The sequence below is a fragment of the Gymnoscopelus microlampas genome (genome assembly GCF_963454915.1).
Source record: "Gymnoscopelus microlampas genome assembly, chromosome: 6".
NCBI classification, from domain to species: Eukaryota; Metazoa; Chordata; class Actinopteri; order Myctophiformes; family Myctophidae; genus Gymnoscopelus; species Gymnoscopelus microlampas.
The window spans coordinates 57,659,685-57,680,585 of record NC_139943.1 but is presented as its reverse complement, the minus strand read 5'-3'; positions in this window follow the sequence as shown (position 1 = coordinate 57,680,585).

Here is a 20,901-nt window from a genome sequence, read left to right as displayed (position 1 = left end):
ATAAGACAAGTATACTTAAGTATACTAGTGTCAGAAAGTATAAATATAAGCCTTAGACTTTTCTTTATACTTATCAGTATACGACATGTATACTACTCTCAGGAACTATAAGTATAAGCCTTAGACTTCTCTTTATACTTTTCAGTATAAGACAAGTATACTTAAGTATACTAGTCTCAGGAAGTATAAGTATAAGTCTCTAATTAGTATACTTAGACTTGTCTTTACACTTTTCAGTATAAGCCAAGTATACTTAAGTATACTAGTTTTAAGTATATATATCTGTCGAGTATATAAAAGTAAACGTAAAGTATACTGTCTCATTTTTAGTATAAAAGAAGTATACTTATAGTACACTTTAATAAACTGCTTTTTGCTAAGGGTACAGCAAGCTCTCTGCGATGCCATTGTCTGGAAACTGCTCTTAGCCTGACACGACCAATGAGAGTGAGCGCTTTCGTTGTTGCTAAGATACGGTATATGGCACATGGCGTCTCTGCCCCATAGCTTGTAGATCTCACACACATGATTGGCGTAGGCTGCGTTGCCAGGTCAGACTTTTTGTGCAAGCGATTTTGGGCTTATTTGGGCGCGCTTTTCGGCTCGCTTCCATAGACCACGGCAGCGCTTATTTCTTTCCCGTGACGGATGTGGCAAAAAAGGTTGTGAAACGAACCATCCGGAAGTAAATTGCGAGATGAAATATATAGCACTTTTTGATTATTACAGAAGGAGACACATGTGAAGGTGGAAAATGAAATGTAGGAGATTATATAGTTTTGCATGAGCGATTTTTGTAGCAAGTTGTGAGAGAATTGGGCCACTCCTGTGGGCGGGGGGCTCAATAGAACCATTGGGGTTTGAGAAGGAGACGCTCTCTGATTGAGTAGTAAAAGATGTGATGGTGTCTGAGTGAATAACACAATTGTTCGTGTTTTCACAGAGAGCTTCACTGGGTCAAGGCATCAGTCAATTCTGCAGCCTACAGATGAACAACTCGCTAGAAGACTGCCAACTCATGACTTCCCTGAGCCGTCGATGGATGTCACACCCTCTGCCTTCCGTGTACTGAAGAAAGAACCTTCGGAAATGGTGTCCCGTACCTTGATTTCCTCATAAGATTCCAGTATGGCAGTGATCCACCCAAAGGCCTACGTTGGAACCCATGGGACAACATGGGCATCGAATTACATGCGTCTCAGACGGGAATGTCCTGTTGACTTTGAAGTGCCTAGCAGTAGCACCGTTATCCATCAGGAGATACGAAAGCTCTTCTGCAGGAGCAGAGATGCGACGAAGTATTTCCTTGACGCAGCAATGGAAGCCGATGTAATGTGTGTTACAAAGAAGGCAGACTGCCCTTTTAGGTCATATACCGGCTTACAGTTGGAATCTTTTAAATCACAACTGAAGCAAGGCACACATGACTGGTTAGAAGTAAATGACAGCCTGTCTGCTGCAGACATTGCATTTGGGACTGACATTGTCAATCAGGTGTCTGTTGTTGTTAATGCAGTCGAGGCGGCTGTTACTGCCTTGTCTTCCTGTTCGGGAAAGAAGATGTGGAACTGCTACAAGACAATCATACAGTCCTGCCACGCCTTGCTGCACCTTCAGGATAGTACTCCGATGCCCACCGACTGTCCTCAGATCATTTAGCTAACAGATGCCGGACCTGGAGTAGGGGTGTCAAATTTTGAGGTATGTTTCACTCTGTCAATATTGTTCAAAAGATGCATGTACCAAGATGACAGTATATAACATGTTGTAGAAAATAGTAACTGAAAAAGAATATTGATAAAATACTGTATACATTGTGACTAAACCCTAAACTGCAATCTTTTGTTTTAGGTACGTTTCAGAGCAGCGGAAAGAGTTCGCATTCATTCAACGGACCTGCTGTGTCGCATTCACAGAGCCCGAGAGGATTCCGGGCAAAACGAAGCAGAGCGGTTGAATGCATAGTGCTCCGACATTTAACAGTAAACCCGAACCAAACCCGCACCCTAACCCTAACCGCACGCGGATGCCACATAGTCGGAGAAAAGGTCTGTCGGATTAACGCATGCCATACCTGCACCATGTGGATTCACCAGAGCATTTACTGTGGAAAAAACAGGTACTGTGTGTGTGTGTGTCTGTCTGTCTGTCTGTCTGTCTGTCTGTCTGTCTGTCTGTCTGTCTGTGCTAATGACAGTTGTGTATGTCTTTTTTTGCAGAACACCAGTTCTTCTACAACCGCAAGTATTTGCTGCAGTATATGGCAACCAACAAGCTAAGGAGAGCAGCTGTTCCAGGCCATAGTTACTTTCAAAAGGTTGAAAGTTTCTTTGACACTCATTTTGAGATTGGTGAACTATACATGAAGTACCTGAAGGGAAGTTGCAATGGTGAGTTTGCACAGTGTTGGTGATTGTGATGAGCTCCGTACTTTCTGCCCAAAATGGTCGATCTACAAGGTTGCAACATGTTGTGAGATTGTAGATGGCAGGTATTAACAATGGATTGAATGTACAGTAACAATAATGACCAAGCTATTGTAGCTGATACTAAAATAGACTGGAATTACTGTCCTATGGTTTGCATATGGCGGCCATTAAAACCAGCACTCACCGCTATTTTCCTCTGAGTCTGACTGACTGATCGTTAACACGTACATTATCATGTGCATTATGCGCACATTATCAAGTTGATTCTAATCACTGTCTGACTATCAGGTTTAGTGTAAGCTACTCAAACAAGCATTAACATAGGCTTGAATAGGAAAACTTGTTCCCCCAGAATAGGAATGCTAGGCTTCAATTTTATCTCTTTATGTAGATAATATGTATTGCATTTAAAGAGAACATATGCTGATGTATCCTTTTTTTCTCAATCCACAAAAGTAATCTAATTGTAAAACCACAGCTGGCAAGTATTAGTACAATATCAATCACCAGAACCAAAAAAATAATATTTTCAATGAATCGAAGAGACCCAAGTAAACAGTAAAATAAACCAAACATGTTTGAAAGTGAAATATCCCTTTAAATACCATAAGTCTGATAGTGATAGGCTTACCATGCATGTTAATATTATGTAGCGTATACATGCTTTACATTACAAACATTTTGTTCTGATATGTAACCTATTGGGCTAAATAGCCTATTGTAGTGTACAAATGTATAGAACTATTATATTAAAATGTCAACATGGCAAAATTGACTAACAGTGAATATCAAATCCAATGAAAGAATGTTTGCAACTATATTGTTCACATTCATAAATAGTCCTATTAGGCTACTATTACTAGACAGCCTAATTGAAAGACAGCCATGTGTATATAACCCTGTTTCAAACGGGAGCGTACTCAAGTTCCCTCAACCCTATGTTCCCTCAGCCCTATGTTCCCTCATCCCTATGTTCCCTCAGCCCTATGTTCCCTCATCCCAAATTAGACCCTATGTTCCCTCAGCCCTATGTTCCCTCATCCCAAAATAGACCCTATGTTCCCTCAGCCCTATGTTCCCTCAACCCTATGTTCCCTCAGCCCTATGTTCCTTCAGCCTTATGTTCCATCAGCCCATGTAATATTCTAATGTTTTGTCTTGTCTGTCTGTCTGTCAGTATCATGTCAGTATCATGGTCAGTATCATGTCAGTATCATGTCAGTATCATGGTCAGTATCATGTCAGTATCATGTCAGTATCATGGTCAGTATCATGTCAGTATCATGTCAGTATCATGGTCAGTATCATGGTCAGTATCATGTCAGTATCATGGTCAGTATTATGTCAGTATTATGTCAGTATCATGGTCAGTATCATGGTGGTCAGTATCATGTCAGAATTATGTCAATATCAGGAGTGGTTATTTGCTTCAGTCATCAAAACGATTTCTATAAGTTTAGGGTTGTAATGGATAAAATAAAATAATTTACCCATAATTTTCCTATGACTGATAAAAGTATTAAACTCCCTTTTTAATACAGTATCTACTGTGTTAAAAAGTTTCTGGGGGAGGACCCCCAGCCATATATGTCCAACCCGTATTCATTTGACTGTGTAATGTTCATGTCTGTATATCAGAACTTTGTTTGTACTCATTTAAATCCCCCTCTATTTTTTTTATTTTTTATAATAAGCTAAGTTTTCCATAGCTTATTATACCTTTAAACTCATTTTTTTGTAATATAGTTGTTTTGGATATCTACAAAAGCTCGATATTAGTATAGACATGTATCATTATTATTATTATTAATATTTTACTTTATTAGCTGTGATAAAAGTTCAATAGTTCACTGCAATGATCAGTAATTCTTTGCAGCTGTTGTTATAGGTACCTATAGGTTTCAAAGCTGTTTGAATTTGAATTGATGAGAAATTATCAATATAATTTAACATCAGTCAGTTTCACAGCTGTCTGAATTTGAATTGATGAGAGAAACTATACATATAGTTTAATGTGTCTTAGCTGACCAGGTCAAAGCAATTAAGTTTGACCAATCATGTTGCCCAAGCATCATGGTCAGCATCATGGTCAGTATCATGGTCAGTAGCATGGTCAGCATCATGGTCAGTCATGGTCATGGTCATCATGGTCAAGTTTTCCTTGTGACATAATGTACACGTATACGTACCCCCAGACACAACACGTACAATTTAAGGTTACGTGGCGCGGCTCCGACGCCCCGCGGGTCCGAAAGCCGAAATCCGGGCTCAAAAAGGGTGGAAAAAGAGCAGATCCACAAGCCTGGATAGGCCTGTGGTGGCCGCGGGGCGCAATACCGGCCGTGTCCACAAGGCGGCGCCCTCCCCAGTCCATGGTCCCCGGTGGTGATGAGCGGGTCGACCCGTAACCCGCGGGACCCGCGGGTCAACCCGCGGCGCGGGTGGGTCGAGTCAGAATTTCAGAGGCAATTATGCGGGCTGTGGGTGAGCGGGTCAGCCGCTCTCACACGCAAAAAAAAAAAAAATGATCACATGCTCTTGTTTTGTCTTTATTCCTAATAAGAATAAGAATAATAACAATAAAATAGTTTGAATACACTTGGGGATTATTTTCTAACCATGATTTTACAGAATTAAAAAAACATCGCGGGTCGCGGGGCGGGTTGAGCCATAGATTTATATATGGGTTCGCGGGGCGGGTTGAGGCGGGTTGGGTTCCGTCGCGGGGCGGGGCGGGGCGGGGCGGGTCATGAAAAAACCCGACCCGCTCATCACTAGTCCCCGGCCCACCTCCGCGCCCAGGGACGGTGGCTCCCGGAGCGGGTAGAGCAACCGAGTGTGAACCCGGCAGTCTGCCGGGAGGCCCAGGGCTCCTGGCCTCTCCCCTGCTGGAAGGGGGAAGCCAGGGAGAAGGGCCGACTCGTGCCATAAGATAGCTAGGGATCATGCCCAGGAAGAGGCACCTTCCAGTTCCTGGGGTAGCGACGGGGCGGCGAAGACCCCCAAAATCATGGTTCTTTGAAAAATTTTGATTTTTTTTCTAAGTGTCCGCATGGGCTCCAGAGGTCCCCGGGGACCCCCTGGAGGACCCCCGGCCTAAAATTCCAACTTTTTTCGGCTTGTCGATCTGCGCTTTTTCGGGCTAAAACGGCCCGTACCTCCCGGTCCGTGGGTCGCTCGGGGCCGGCGGAGGGCTCGTTGGATCCGGGCCGGGGGTGCGCACGTGTCGGTACCCCCCCCCCCGGGCCCCTGGGTGGCTGCCCGGGCAAACGGTGGCCGAAAAACCCGAAGAAAGCTCCGGAAGGCTCAGGAGCTTTAGGGCTCGCTGCCTCTCCCATGCGTGAAATTTCGCATTGGGGGGAAAGTGGCCACTTGTGCCATGAGACCATGCTAGAGACCATGGCCGGACATGGTGCACCATATTTGGGGGCGTCCCCGTGCCTCGCAGGGCCATGGATCCTGGAGGTTGCAGCCTGAAGTGTTGCAGCCTCAGGTCGCCCTGGCTCTCCCCTGGTGGAGAGGGGGAAGCTACGGACAAGGGCCGACTGGTGCCATAGAATAGCTAGGGCGACGGAGCCTTGCCCGACGTGAGGCTCCGTCTGTGGATCTCCGCGTCGTACCTCCCTGTCCCCTCCCCGTGGCCCAGGAGGCGTCCCGCTCGTCCCTGCCTCCCTCCTGTGAAAAAGTCTCCCGGTCGGGACGCCCACTCGCTCTAGAACGTACCTGTGGAGCTTGGCCGTGGGGAGCTTGGCCGCCGGGAGCTCCCGCCGCCCCTCTCACGGGGGGCCTTGGCAGTCTCCACGGACCGGCAACCCCACGGTGCGCGCCTCACCTGGGCGCGCTGTCTCTGTGGCGGAACAGGAGGCCTACCTGGTTGATCCTGCCAGTAGCATATGCTTGTCTTAAAGGGCGCTGCAGACTCGTCTGAGTTGGGCGTGCAGTCACTGCCAAGTGACCACGCCGGGACAGTAACTGATATGGGTGTAGACAACATAGGTGGCGCACGCAGGAGTTGAGTAAACCAAAGTTCCCGATTGTGGACCCACAAGGCAAGTTACCTTGATGGGGTTGGGGGCGGGGGAACTTGACATGAACCTGCGAGCAGCTACATATCTATGTGGGTTGTGCCCGGCGCCGCGGTTGTCCCGCAACTCAGCAGTGGCTGCACCCGAGTTAATCGAACGAGATTCCCACTGTCCCTACCAGCTACCTAGCGAAACCATAGCCAAGAGAAATGAAATCAGCTCAGACCATAGAGGAAAGAAGACAATCTTCAGCGAGGAAACAAGACCCTGCTAATGGGCGTGATAACTATTGCGGCACCCCTTGTACCACCAGGTACCTGCGGTCTGTAGGCCGCGGGACCCCCCCCGACTTATCGCCCGCCGAGGGGTGCTTAATCGTGGGTACGCGGGACCGGCCGGTGAGCCGGGCCCGACGCGCTAAGTTCAGAATAGTCCCAGGGGCGACTATTCTGGTTTGTACCACCAGGTCCCCGCGGTGCTTGGGCCACGGTCTGTAACTTCACTTAACGCCCGCTGAGGGGTGCTTAACACATCGGGTGCCAAACACGGTCTGAACCGTGTGTTTACATAGTGGCGGTTCGGTGCCGAACACGGTCTGAACCGTGAGTTTGGTCTTTTTGTTTTTTCCGTTTTTCCCCGCGCGGGCGGGGCTAGAGCAGCTCTGGGAGCACCCATTGTAATCCTGCGAAGGAAGTGCCAGATCGCTCACCGGAAACAAAAAAAAAATTCACATCCGCTTCCTGTCTATTTCCTACTTTGAAACGCCTATATCTCCGAATCTGTTTCCTGTGGGGAAAACCGGTCATGCGCGAAGCGCGATCCCCCCCCGTTGTAACTCGCAAGGGTACAGATTTAAACAGTAAAGCGCAGTCAATGGGGAGAATGCTGGCACCCAACGTAAGTTGTTATGAAAAAACGCTGGCACCCGATGTGTTAAGAGTGGGTCCACGGGACCGCCTGGAGAGCCGGGTGTCCGTCGAGGCCTCCCCGGGGGTCCCCAGGGGTCCCTGGCTGTAGAGGCCTGACCCGACCGACAGACTGGTCGGGTTAAGCCTCCGGAGCCAGGGACCCCCGGGGGTCCCCGGTCCACCTCCGCGCCCAGGGATGGCTGTCGGACTGGTGGGCTTTCGGAGCAGCGGGCCGTCGGAGCTGCACCACGTAGCCACAATTTAATGTTGTGGTCACCATCATCATCGGTGTAAAGAAAACTTTATGAAGTCTTATAACTTATAACTTACTAATAATATATCTATATATAGTCTTATACCTTTGGGGGATGCCTTGGGGAGCCCGGGGGAACCCAACAGGTGACCCCAACAGCACATTATGGAAGGGCCATATGTGACGCTGAAGGAACATAGGGATGAGGGAAGATAGGGTCTAATTTGGGATGAGGGAACATAGGGCTGAGGGAACATAGGGTATGATTTGGGATGAGGGAACATAGGGCTGAGGGAACATAGGGTCTAATTTGGGATGAGGGAACATAGCGTTGAGGGAACATAGGGCTGAGGGAACATAGGGACTAATTTGGATAAAATAAATTTGTTAGGGATTGAGGGAACATAGGGCTGAGGGAACATAGGGCTGAGGGAACATAGGCATGACCCCTTTCAAACCTCTACCTCTGCCATACAGCTCCAAGACGAGGTCCCACTGGGCTGGCTACCAGTAGCGGTACAACACTGGCAAAGGGTCCATGGATTACCTTTTTACCTTGCTGTATTCAAAAACTGAAGGTAGTCTTCTAAACCTACAAATGTTTGAACATTTTGCTGACCCCTATCTTTTTAGAACAGAGCAAAACAACTGCTTACATCACTTATTCAGTCAAACTGTGGCCATGTTTCCCACTCAACTCAAAAAAACGCCCTACATCAGTTGCCAGTACTGCTTCCAGTTTGGCTACAATGGGGAAAACATGGCCACAGGCTGACTAAATAAGCGAATTAAGCGGTTGTTTCGCCCAGTTTTCAAAGGTTAGGGTTCCACAAAATCCTCACATCTGGAGGTTTAAAGGACTACCTTTAGTTTTTGGGTACAATGTGGCCAAAAGGGTAATGTACGGACCCTTTGCATGTGTTCTACCGCTGGCAATAGCCAACCCAGTGTAACCTCATCTCAAAGCTATATAGCAGATGGAGACATGTGTAATTGGGCTACAGCTGACAGATACATTCCAATTGGAGCTATAAAATCTGCAAGATATGTTCAATACTGTTGGATACCCTAAAAGAACATCTCAAAGATAGCATATTCAACTATATGCATCCAATTTGACTGGCAAAATAACACAACCTATTGCCAATTACATTAAATATCTTCCAGCATTTAATTAGTAAATAGAAACATGCATATATTGTTTTTTTACTTTTTGAAAATTTGCATTTTTATGAAAAACATTATAGCTGTCTTTTTTCCTTTTCTCAGATTGGAAAAATCAGTGTTAAAGTAATCCGTCAAGGAGAAGAATGTCACCTACCAGACTACTTTGGCAGACCTGCAGACAAGAAAGACTTCTATGTGGCAGATGAAACAGGAAAAATCAAGCTGACCGTATGGGATCGCTATATTGCCCAACTTGAAGAAGAAGGCTCCTACAACATTAGCAATGTGTCAATCCGCAGATATGACCAAATCACATCATTGTCCAGCGCTTCAACTTCACTTCAACAACAATTGTACGTTGTGACAATACTGACATTCCTGAACACATTGCTCAAGCAGATAACCTAACTCTGCCAAATGTGATCTGTTTAAATGGACAGATGGAAGGAGTGAATCTTGCAAAAATCAACCAATGCCAAATATGTAAAAAAAAAAAGCAAAACTCATTTAACACACGTGCAAAAACCCACAAATGTGATAACAAAACTTGCAATAACCTACAAAGAACAACATCATCACCATGGTATCTGGCACTGTAGTTTTCAAAAGTACAGGGGACCAAAGTAAAGTATGCTCAAGAGGCTGATATTACCAATGTCCCCACTATCAAATTATGTAAAAGCCAACCATCTCACATACATGCCTAACGACCTGATGGCCCTAGAAGAGCATTTCCTCGAAGGCGAATTCTCAATTGAACATACTACCTCTAATCACATCACGAAAATAACCAAAAAACCCGAAGACCCCACACCAGATTCAGATGTTGATGACGTGGCATTCTTAAATTCCGTGGCCGAAATTGAACACGATGAAATGGAATTGGACGAACAAAAAGACAAATTCCTGGACAAACAAAAAGACGAAACCCAGGATGAACCAAAAGACAAAACCCAGGACCAACAAAAAGATGCAACCCAGGAACACCAACCAAAAACGACAAACCTGAGTAAGGAATTGGAGGGTAGTTAGGGCACAAAGGTTGACCCACTCGCCGGTTCATCAAAAACAATCAATTATGAACTACCTAACGAGACCGTGAAGGTGAACAAAGCAACTACAAAAAGAAAAACACAGAGAGCAGCTACTAAATAAGGCCTATATATTTTTTATTTTTTTATTTTTATTAAGTTCTTATAACTAATTACACTGGAGTCCTTTATTTTGTTAACTTGCTGGCATTTTTTTTCATGAAAAATACTCCTTAAAAAAAAAATTGCATCAGCCTAATGGCGTAATTTGTGTTTGTGAAAAAAAAAAAAAAAAATCCTTGAATATACATGTTGTATTTCTTTCTTAATCTCAAAGTACTAATTGCACTTTAGATTAAAATATTGTTATATTTATAAAATACAATTTTATTTAGTTTCTATTTTTCTGAGAACACTTACTTTAGTTAAGGTTTCGAGGCCTATCAGGCTCTCGAAGCCTTATTGCATCTCTTGGCTTTCTTATTCTTCCGCCGGTTTTGGCAGTTCTGGCCTAACCGTGTGGTCACTTTTTACGAAACTCGGCAATATGGTAGAGGGCTATGCCAAACGGCGAAGACCCGAAACTCACAACCATCGGCCAAAGGGTGGCGCTGTAGCACTCAATTGAACATGCCAACTTTGAACAGGTACAACTCATGCCCTGTTTGACCTACAGCCATGAAACTTCGATGCACACATGCGTCTCCTCATGCCTAACAACTTTCACTGTTTGACTTTTGACCTCTGACCTTTAGATCTCCCACCATTTCGAATTATATGAAATGCAGTAAAAATCTAACTCTTCCTCGGATCTTTGAGCAATCTGCACGAAACTGTCTACACATGAACTTTGGACCAATGCCGACAGACGTGAGCAAGCGGATTTTCCATAAGTGAAAACATTAAGCTTTTATAAGCTAATGAATATTGCAGTTTATGAAAATTATTCATCTGCCCCTAACACATACATGCAGACTCACATTTGTTTGAAACTTTGCAATAATGTAGAGGGTCATTCCAGGTATCACTGATACCAATCTTACTCCAATTGGTCAAAGGGGGGCGCTATAGCAATTTTTTTGAAAATGCAAACTTTAAACAGGCAAAAGTCATGCCTCGTTTGGCCGACAGCCATTAAACCTGCTTACACATGTGCCTTGACTCATGAGGAACATATCTATCACTTTGACCAGTAAGCTCCGCCCTTAGATTGTCTGCAATTTTGAGCAGTTTGAAAAACATTTAAACCAACGATTTCTGAGCAATTTGCGTGAAACTGTGTCAAATAAATGTGTGAGGACCTTTTTCACGGGTTCAGTTGTGTTGGTCCAATAGCTTGATCGCTTAATCATCTGCCTTGAAACCACAGGGTTGCCGGTTCGAATCCCACCTCATGTAGACTTCATTATAATTGCATTGCACACAACAAGACTATCAATGAATGCATGTGCAATTGTTAAAGATAACGTGAAATGCTTACTTGAAAGTAGTTGTTTTCAATGTATGACGTACTTCATTCGCCCTTTTGTTTTGTTTTGTTGGACTCTCCTTTCTCACTGTCTGAGGCTGTGGATTCAATAGCTCGACCAGTAGAGTGTGAGCCTCATGTGCTGAAGGTCCCTGGTTCAAATCCCACTCATTACAGTTTACATTTAAATTGCATTGTACAAAACATGACCCTGTTAATTCAGACATGTGCAATTTTTAAACAATAACATGAAATGCTTTTTTTAGAGTAGTGTTTTTTTATGTATGACATACTTTCTTGTGAAAATAGCCGATCTACAATATCACAACTTTTCAGATAGCAACACGTTGTGAGCTTGTAGATCGACTATTAGAGATGCACGATATTGAAATTATGACCGATATCCGATACCCGATTATTTGCTTGGTCATATCGGCCGATACCGATCCGATACCGATATATTATATATTATATTTATATTGAGCTCATTGCTGAATTTTTTTAATTTATTTTGTTTTACTGGTGAAAGTTGATGGTAAACCCCCCTCTCCACCAGCCCTACTGTGATGAAAAATATTTATGGAATAAATACATTAATTATATATTCTTCTAAGTAACAAACTTAACTATGACATCATTTTTGTATGCTACAGTGGGTGACCATTGACTTTGTCGCTTTTCATAAGAGAATCACTTCACTCATTTGCCTCACCCGCTTTGCAGTAAATTTAAGTTCCAAATACTACCACAAGGTGCCGCTTTGGAGTCACTTTTTTTGTGACAGAGAGACAGACAGAGACAGAGACAGACAGACAGACAGACAGACAGACAGACAGACAGACAGACAGACAGATGTCTTATATTATTATTAATAATAATAATAATAACTAGCAATAATTACGTGTGCTTAGAGCGTTTAAATTGGGTTTTCTGTTCAGCGTCGGGCAGTCAGGAACGCATCTCTGTCATTTTAGAAATGTTCAGACACACATTGGTTTCTGTCTGTCTGTCTGTCTGTCTGTCTGTCTGTCTGTCTGTCTGTCTGTCTGTCTGTCTGTCTGTCTGTCTGTCTGTCTGTCTGTCTGTCTGTCTCAAAAGTCCATGGAGAGAGACAGACAGACAGACGTCTTATATGTTTTTTTTTTCTCGCATCAATTTCTGTATAGTAGGATTCTACCTCTTTCCTCTGTAAATGAAATAGTCCAGTTAGTGTAGCGGTTAAAACTATTATCCGGTGATTTTACGACCCGGGTTCGAATCCCACGCTATGTGCATGCTGACCTGTTATTTTTACTTTACTTCTACTCCACTACATCTCAGAGGAAAATATTGTACTTTTACTCCACTACCATTATTTGAACGCTTTAGTTACTAGTTACTTTGCAGATATAAATCATTACATTATAAAACATACATTATTTGCCCTATTTCACATAGTCTATTTGAAAATGGCCGATCTACAAGCTCACAACGCATTGCGACGCATTGTGAGCTTGTAGATCAGCTATTTTCAAACATTTCAGTACTTTAAGTATATTTGCCAATACGTTTGTACTTTTACTTTGATTGAACTCAAGTAACATTTTGAGTTCATCCATGACCGTAACAGACGACCGTCATGTGATCCATGGCCAACAGCGAGGCGTTTGTTTTCATTCTTATAAGACCGCGTGGCTCATTTATATGCACGTGAAAGTAACTAAGCGGAAAGTAACTAAGTACATTTACTCCATGTCCACTTGTTGCTGACGGTGGTAGTGTAGGAGCAGCGCTGTAAAAGCCCCAAGCGTCATCGGTGCAGGAAAGATGCGTATTTGGTTGTACACACGGAGACGCAAGGGTGGCGTTTTCAGTCGGAATTCAAATCATGATGCAACACTTTGTGAGCTTGTAGATCGGCTATGGGACACTGTTACAACAAAGTAGAATTCATTTGTGAATAAAGAAAAACCCATTAACAGTTGAAAATAGCCTACACCAGAGGTTTTCAACCAGTGGTCCGGGGACCACCAGTGGTCCTTGAGGGGGTTCCAGGGGGTCCCCAGCCAAATTAATAGTTTGCAACCAAATTGACCCTTATGTGTCTGTAACTCTTAATGTACAAATGGAACCAAATGGACCCGTCAGGGTCCATTTGGTTCCATTTGTACACTCTCAGAGTTAAATGAACACTGATGATGATACAGTGTAGATTGGGACGCCCAAGAAATCTAAATGGTTGAGTCCCTGGCATATCTTTTCAAATGGGGGTCCCTGGGCTAATATGTGTCAATTTGGGGGTCCTGATGGGAATAAGGTTGAAAACCACTGGCCACCATTTCTGCCCATCCCTCTAACGTCATGTAGGCGCATTAAAAATATCAACATTGGCCGCTCTGAATTTGTATCTGAACAAATACTTTGATAGAAGAGATAGGCCTACAGAGCCGGGTACTGTAGGGGGGAGGGGGAACCTGATAGCAGAGTTCCTCACTTGGCTTATTTGGAATAGGCTGAATATCATTAACATAACCGGTTTGGCAAGAGACTGGGCCAGTGTTGTAGGCTAGTGCTAATTTTGGAAGTGGGGGAGCGCGGTTCTTGAGCGGATTGGAGTTTTTTTTTTTGTTACTTTATTTCGGTTTTAGGGTTAAGCTCTGATCCACCCGTCCCCCCCTCCCACGAAAGCCCCCCGACCCCCCGCACGCAACCACTCCGCTGCGCTGCGCCAGGCCGCGCTGCGCTATAAACGCACTGTCTGTGCCTGTGGTGGCCAACTGAAAGCTATAATAACATAGTAGTATGACAAGGGTGCAATTATATTCAATGATATTCAATTGTTTTGTGGAAAACACATGGCTCATCATGCTTAATTAAAGAGAGACTCACTTGCCTTTTCTTAGTGCTTTTCATTGTTTGGACAGAAGAAATTGTAAACATTTAGCCATCATTAAATAACAGACAGTGAACTGGTTGGTGACAGCATGTCATGGATAGCACATTAATTCTTAAACAATATTGAGGAGGTAATAAGTGTAAACGAGGAAATAAAATAAAACAAACCAAAAAGACGCCAATAACCCCTGTCTTATAAAACTGACAAAATGGGTCGGGGTTATCTGACATGACAGGCTGTGCCACTTTGGTTTTTGTGCTTTCTGCCGTGCGATGTGCTCGCAGCCAAGTCTTGACATAATGCTCTGGATTCCAGGACCTGAGCGGAGGTCCATGAGCGGAGGTCCATGCTGTCTAATAAACATCAGAGCCGACACACGTTCTGTATGCAGTCGCGAACGGAGTGATGTTATTATGAGGTTCAATGTTCATAAAATGCTTCACAGATGATCCGATCATCTTTATTTTTAAATTGATGATGAAAGCCGCACACGCAAAATGGGGGTCCCCAATATGGTTATTTTGGGGGGTCATGGCCTGAAAAAGATTGAGAACCCCTACTTTGATGCATCTCTCTCTCTCTCTCTGAGAGACCTTGTCTTTGTACAGAGAGAGAGAGAGCGCATCTGGATAAAAAAAGAGACTTTGTCTTTGTATAGAGAGAGAGAGGGATAATTAACATAACCGGTTTAGCGATGAATAGACTGGACAAGGAGCACATGTCGTTGAAGAGTTTTTTGGTTTGCAGTTTACTTAAGTAAAAATATCAATACTGCAATGTAGAAGTAGCCTACTCTGTTACGACGAGTACCTAAAGTATATAAGGCCTATATTATCTCTCTCTCTCTCTCTCTCTCTCTCTCTCTCTCTCTCTCTCTCTCTCTCTCTCTCTCTCTCCGCCAAAAATAGACTAAAATGTTAGAAAATAGGGTTGCATCGCGACTCTTTGTGAGCTTGTAGATCAGCTTTTTTTTTGCCTATTTAATAGCCACGCTGAAATTGCATCTGAACAAATAGCCTGCCTTGATAGACCCCCCCCCGCTCAAAGAAAGAGACACACGGCATAAGTGCACACACAGAAAGCACAGAACGTATACCCCAGTATATATTATATATATATATATATATATATATATATATATATATATATATATATATATATATATAGTGCCACTGAACCACCACCACAGAAATACAATTTGTCAATTCAAATGAGCTATTGGCAAGAGAAAAAAATACGTTTATTTTCCCGTCTCGTTTTATCAATTAAGACGTTAAAATTAAACTAATGTTAAGCGCAGCATCATGCTATATAACTTTATTTGCTTAATATTTTGCTTAATATAAATGTCACATCTTGTACTGTAAGCAACAGACAGGATCTTTCTCTGTCTTTCTAGGAAAAACAGTGCCTAAAAACCCCAAAACAAACAATTTTGCTATTCAAATGAGCTATTGGCATGATAAAACATACGTTTACATTTTCCAAAGCAAGTGTCAAAACATAATACAAAAGTGTAAAGTAATGTATGTACAGTTTGGAGAGGATATACAGTAACTAGTAACAAATATATTCTTGCTGTCTGCTGTAGGCAGTAGACCGCTGCTGCCCCTAGTGGCACAGAGTGGAAATCATACATGCCCTGCATGAAACGCATGAGAAGAATGAAAAAAAACGACAAAGTCAATGGTCACCCACTGTATAAGCCATCACATAATGATTTGAATCTTTGTATAACACAAAACCATGTTATGTGGCCTATGGAACTAAGATCATTGAATCTAGTTTGTTATTAGTGTTATTCATATTGTCTGTTGCCTAAATTCATTAGCCTCTGCTCTAACATTGTGGGGACTGCTCCGCCTCCAAGTGCTGTAGGTCGGTAGTCAGTAGCTCCTGATTACGCCCAATGAATGGTCTGACAAATCGCGGGTAGGTCCGTGTATCGCCTACTCGCCCATTCAATGGTCTGATATAACGTGATAATCTCCCATTCAGTGCATTGATAGCATTCGAAGCCGGTGTTTAAACAATAAAGCCCCCCTTAGCTCTCCCAATCACAACTCCCTGGAGCCACCACTGTGTGTGTGTGTGTGTGTGTGTGTGTGTGTGTGTGTGTGTGTGTGCGTGCGTGCGTGCGTGCGTGCGTGCGTGCGTGCGTGCGTGCGTGCGTGCGTGCGTGCGCGCGCGTGTAACGAGTGTTTGTTACGTCGATGTTAAATAACGACGCAATGTACACATTCGTGTTGAAAATATATCCTCCGCAGTTTCACTACTCTAATCTAATTTAAGATGTACAAGAAACCCTCTGACTGTTCTGGGTATGAACTATGGACGTGAAGAGTTTGCTGTTAGTTTCGACTACTTTCTGTTCACGTACAGTAGCAGTTTAGCCTAGCAGCCTGTTGCAGTGCACTCACTGTCTCTGTCTGAGAGAGACAGAATGTGAGAGTGCGTGGAGGGGGGGAGGAGCTACAGCTGACTCTCTTAAAGAGACATAGACAGGCAGAGAGACTGCTCTCGTTCATTTTATTATACAATATATACAATATCGGAGAATTTAATCGGGTTTATTTTGACATCGGTTCGATACCGATACGGCCGATATCGGCCGATATCGATACGTTACCGATTATATCGTGCATCTCTATCGACTATTTTCACTAGTTTCCATTCCGAGGAGACAAAAAAAAAACCTTTATTGGTAAATGTTTTGTGAACCAGTGATCCACAGTATTTAGCGAAACAGAGGCTTGGTTCATAACGGACGGAAAAACCTATAGATATCAACAGACACCATCAGGGTGGCCATATCTCTAGCTCAATGAGAAGAGAGGCAGCCTGTGAATCCATAGGTCGCTGATTCGATCCCTGTCCCCAACAATCCGTTGAGGTGATCATCATTTGGAATTCCCCCTATTCCCATGGATTGGATCCACCCCTCTCACTCATCACCAATAACACCTGTCACATGCACAGTACAATTCTTAGGCACTTTTACTTTACTACTCTACTCTAATACAATTACAGCAGATGACAGCTTTAGTTACTTGTTACTTTGCGGATGTAATTATTAATACAACACCTACAATAACCACATACAGCCGATCTACAATGTGACGCATTATGAGCTTGTATGTATATAATAAGCAACCCATGCTGTATGATAACTTACAGTACCACATATGAAATCCAATTCTGTCTATCCAATGGCTCAGTCAGTACTGCAAGACATGCCTCTCTCTCACTCTGTCACTGTCTGTCTGTCTGTCTGTCTGTCTGTCTGCCTCTCTCTCACTCTCTCACTGTGTGCCTGTCTGTCTGTCTGTCTGCCTCTCTTTCACTCTCTCACTGTCTGCCTGTCTGTCTTTCTGCCTCTTTCTCACCCTCTCACTGTCGTGTCTGCCCTATCCTCGAAACCGCTTATTGCTGCTTGCAGCTATATTTATAGATTTGAAATTTTACATTTGAGTAGTTTGTTATTTTTGCAAGATTCAACCAGGTAAAAATACAAAATAGCCAATCTGCAAACTCACAATGTGATGCAATAAATATGACATGTTGTGAGCTTGTAGATCTGCTATTTCTGAAGATGTTTTACAAAGTAAAACTTAAGGGCATTCGCTCTGTTTTCTGCACAGCCTCATCAATCCGAAATGGGCGCTACATATACAGACTTGGATCAGCCGCAGCTCCAGTGGACCCAACCCACTCCAAACGAGAGCTTAGTCCAAATGATGGTCCCTAGCACTTCATGTCCACAGGCATCTTCTGCAGATGCACTGGAAGGTGGGGTTCCTCAGCTAAGTGTCATCACTCATATTATGTCCTTCAAATTCAGGATGCAATAGATGCGTTTCAGCTCTATACCTGGCATAATAAACCTGGCATAGAGTGGAAACGCGGCTGTTGCCATCATGAATTGAAATACATTTAACTTGTCTTGAGTGCTGGCATAATTCTCATTTTTTATATTGTACTGTTCTTTTTTGACTGAAGTTGTGCTTTCATTCCTTCTAGTTGACCATGTGAATCTTGCCGGCCTGAGGTGCTGAAGCTGTAGCTGCAGCTCAAGAACATGACGGATGTAATTTCAAGTTTCAGTAAGTTAATTCTGTCTTTTTTGTAATGTGTTGCAATTTTCAATTATGTCAGCACATTTCTTTGTCTCACTTGAAACTTGTGTGAGTTCTGTCATGAGTGGAAAAAAAAATGTTTCCCAACTTGAAAAAGCATTGTCTGTTTACTGGAGAGATCGACCCCTGCCACTGAACACATATTCTATAGCACTGGCTGCTATCTGAATATAGCGCTATTTAACACTTGTCTCGAAAGTACTCAACCTTTAAATGGGTTCTGATTGACATTGTTGTACGAATACTCTCAGTAGAATCATGTTTTTCCTCTTCATTCCAGGCACAGAGCAGCTGCAAGCTCTGCAGGGGCTTATGGACATGGTTGGGGAGAGAAACGTGGCGACCTCCACTGCCATGACCACACATGTCCGAAGGGAAGGTTCTGGGCAGCAGGAGCTCTATCCAGGTATGGATGCAATGATTATGGATTTTGATGGTACGATTATAGTCTGAGTAAAAATCATGGTTTCACAAATGTTTTGGTAAGCATTCATTTATTTCACGACACTACAGATGCTTAGCAGCGATCTCACCCATGTTAGTACATGTTTATCATACAGTACATTTCACAATAGGGAAATAAGATTAACTATGTTGCCCATACTACGTTTTGTGATCTGTTACAGCTAGGAAGTGAAGTTTTGTTTAGAAGCCTCACAGTTGTCTATTTTAATGGTGCACTCAGAGAGCAGAAACAGTGTGAATGTAGCTGAGCCTTACAAGTACAAAACTGATGTCTTAAAATTCAGTTTGTGAAATGTGTTAATTGCTGCAACTCTATTCACAGGCTGTGGGCTCCGTGTGTCCTCTGTGGAACTGGCAGCCATCCACCAAAAAGAAAAAAGGGACTGCTCTCGCCTGTTCCACCTTCTCTTCGAGAAGTTTTTCACGCCAGAAGAGTGTTCAAGTTCAGTTGTCTCAGGAAGGCATGGTGTCGTTCCTGAGGGGAAAAGAAAACATTTTGCAAGTAGACTCACTATGGGAATCCCAGATCGGCGCCATTGAAAACCACTCCTCCTACACCTTCACAAATCTAAAACAATGGGGCCGTCTCCCCATTCGTGTCGCCATTGGCTTAAAGGAGTGAAGGACAGCCAGGACAGCCAATGACACTTGGTGTCAGACCAAGTGTGACCAGGTGTCACTTAGGTGTCAGACTAGACCCGGCGCTCTTCGAGCACCTGGTAAAAAATTCAACACCTCACTCACAGCCACCACAAACACAGGACATACACATTCCACAACACATACTAGAACACACAGAAGAAACGCACCAACACGACACCACCACGACCATCACCGGACCAATAACAGCCTGCAATATCACCACCCAGATGCACTGCACCATCTGGCGTAAACAACACGAGCACTTCGACCCCAACACCACCACAAATAAGTGCCCACAGGCACAATTATCGTCACGACAGCCCTACACAAAGCCACCCTAAAACTGCCCACGTCCGCACTCACGCACTATTTGAACACCAGCAACCTCCAACACACCCTAACCACCCCAGAATCGATAGAAAAGCACCTACTGAACCAACCCACCTTCACCTTTCACCATACCACAAATCTTTTGATCAAAACATGGCTGCAGCCACATGTCCCGAGGCAGCTGCTATTCGTATCAGATACATCCTTGACGTGTACGCATGCAGTGACCAGCATGCAAACAAAGAACCCCTCGCTACAGAGTTGTACAGCTTGGGCGATGCTGCGGTGCTGGCCGCCAACAGACACAACCGTTTCACCAGAATGCTACAAACCCAGCAAACTCTCCACAGAAACACATGGAACTAGCTGCGGTGAAAGCAAAACTCCAGAAACTTCAACAGGGACTACAAACTTCAACAGACTTCGTCAATACAACATTGACAACAGTATTCAAAGATGACTGGCCTGACACAGGGACATCATCTACAAACCAAGACCCAACATCACCAGCAAATGAACACTGCCCGCCAACTGAACAGGCAAACGTGACACAAAATAAAGACTTTCCATTGGTGGTTTCCGTCTCGAACTTCCAGGAGAAAATGGCAACCTTGATGTGTTTTTCTTTTTTTTTGGGGGGGGGGGGGGGTCTATTAAGTATGTCTATTTGTTTGCCGTGTCATTTCATGTGTTAGTGTTTTATAGACGTTTCAAAACATTTAAGATTGATGTGCATTTTATTCAAAAACAACTAACTCTCCCCCAGAAGAGTTAGTGTCGAAGTGCTGAACCCCAATTGCTCCCAATGAGCAGGTTGGTGCCTTGCATGGTTTCCTCTGCCATCGGTGTATGAATGTGTGTGTGTGTGAATGGGTGAATGTAATGCACAATCTATGTAAAGCGCTTTGGATAAAAGCGCTACGCTACATAAATGCACCATTTACATTTACTACTGTACTAAAGATCTCCAGCTGAAAATTATATTGAACAAAGGTCTGAACTAATACTATTAGGCAAGGGTGATACTATATAGACGTCAAAAGTTGGAGGGATCGTTAAGGCACATTCATTAGATGGAGAGGCTGGCTTAAATGTTAAATATGGTTCCTCTAGTTTTTTTTCTTCTAGTCGGAGAGCCCTATGCATTCAACGCCAGAAGTGCCCCCGGCCAT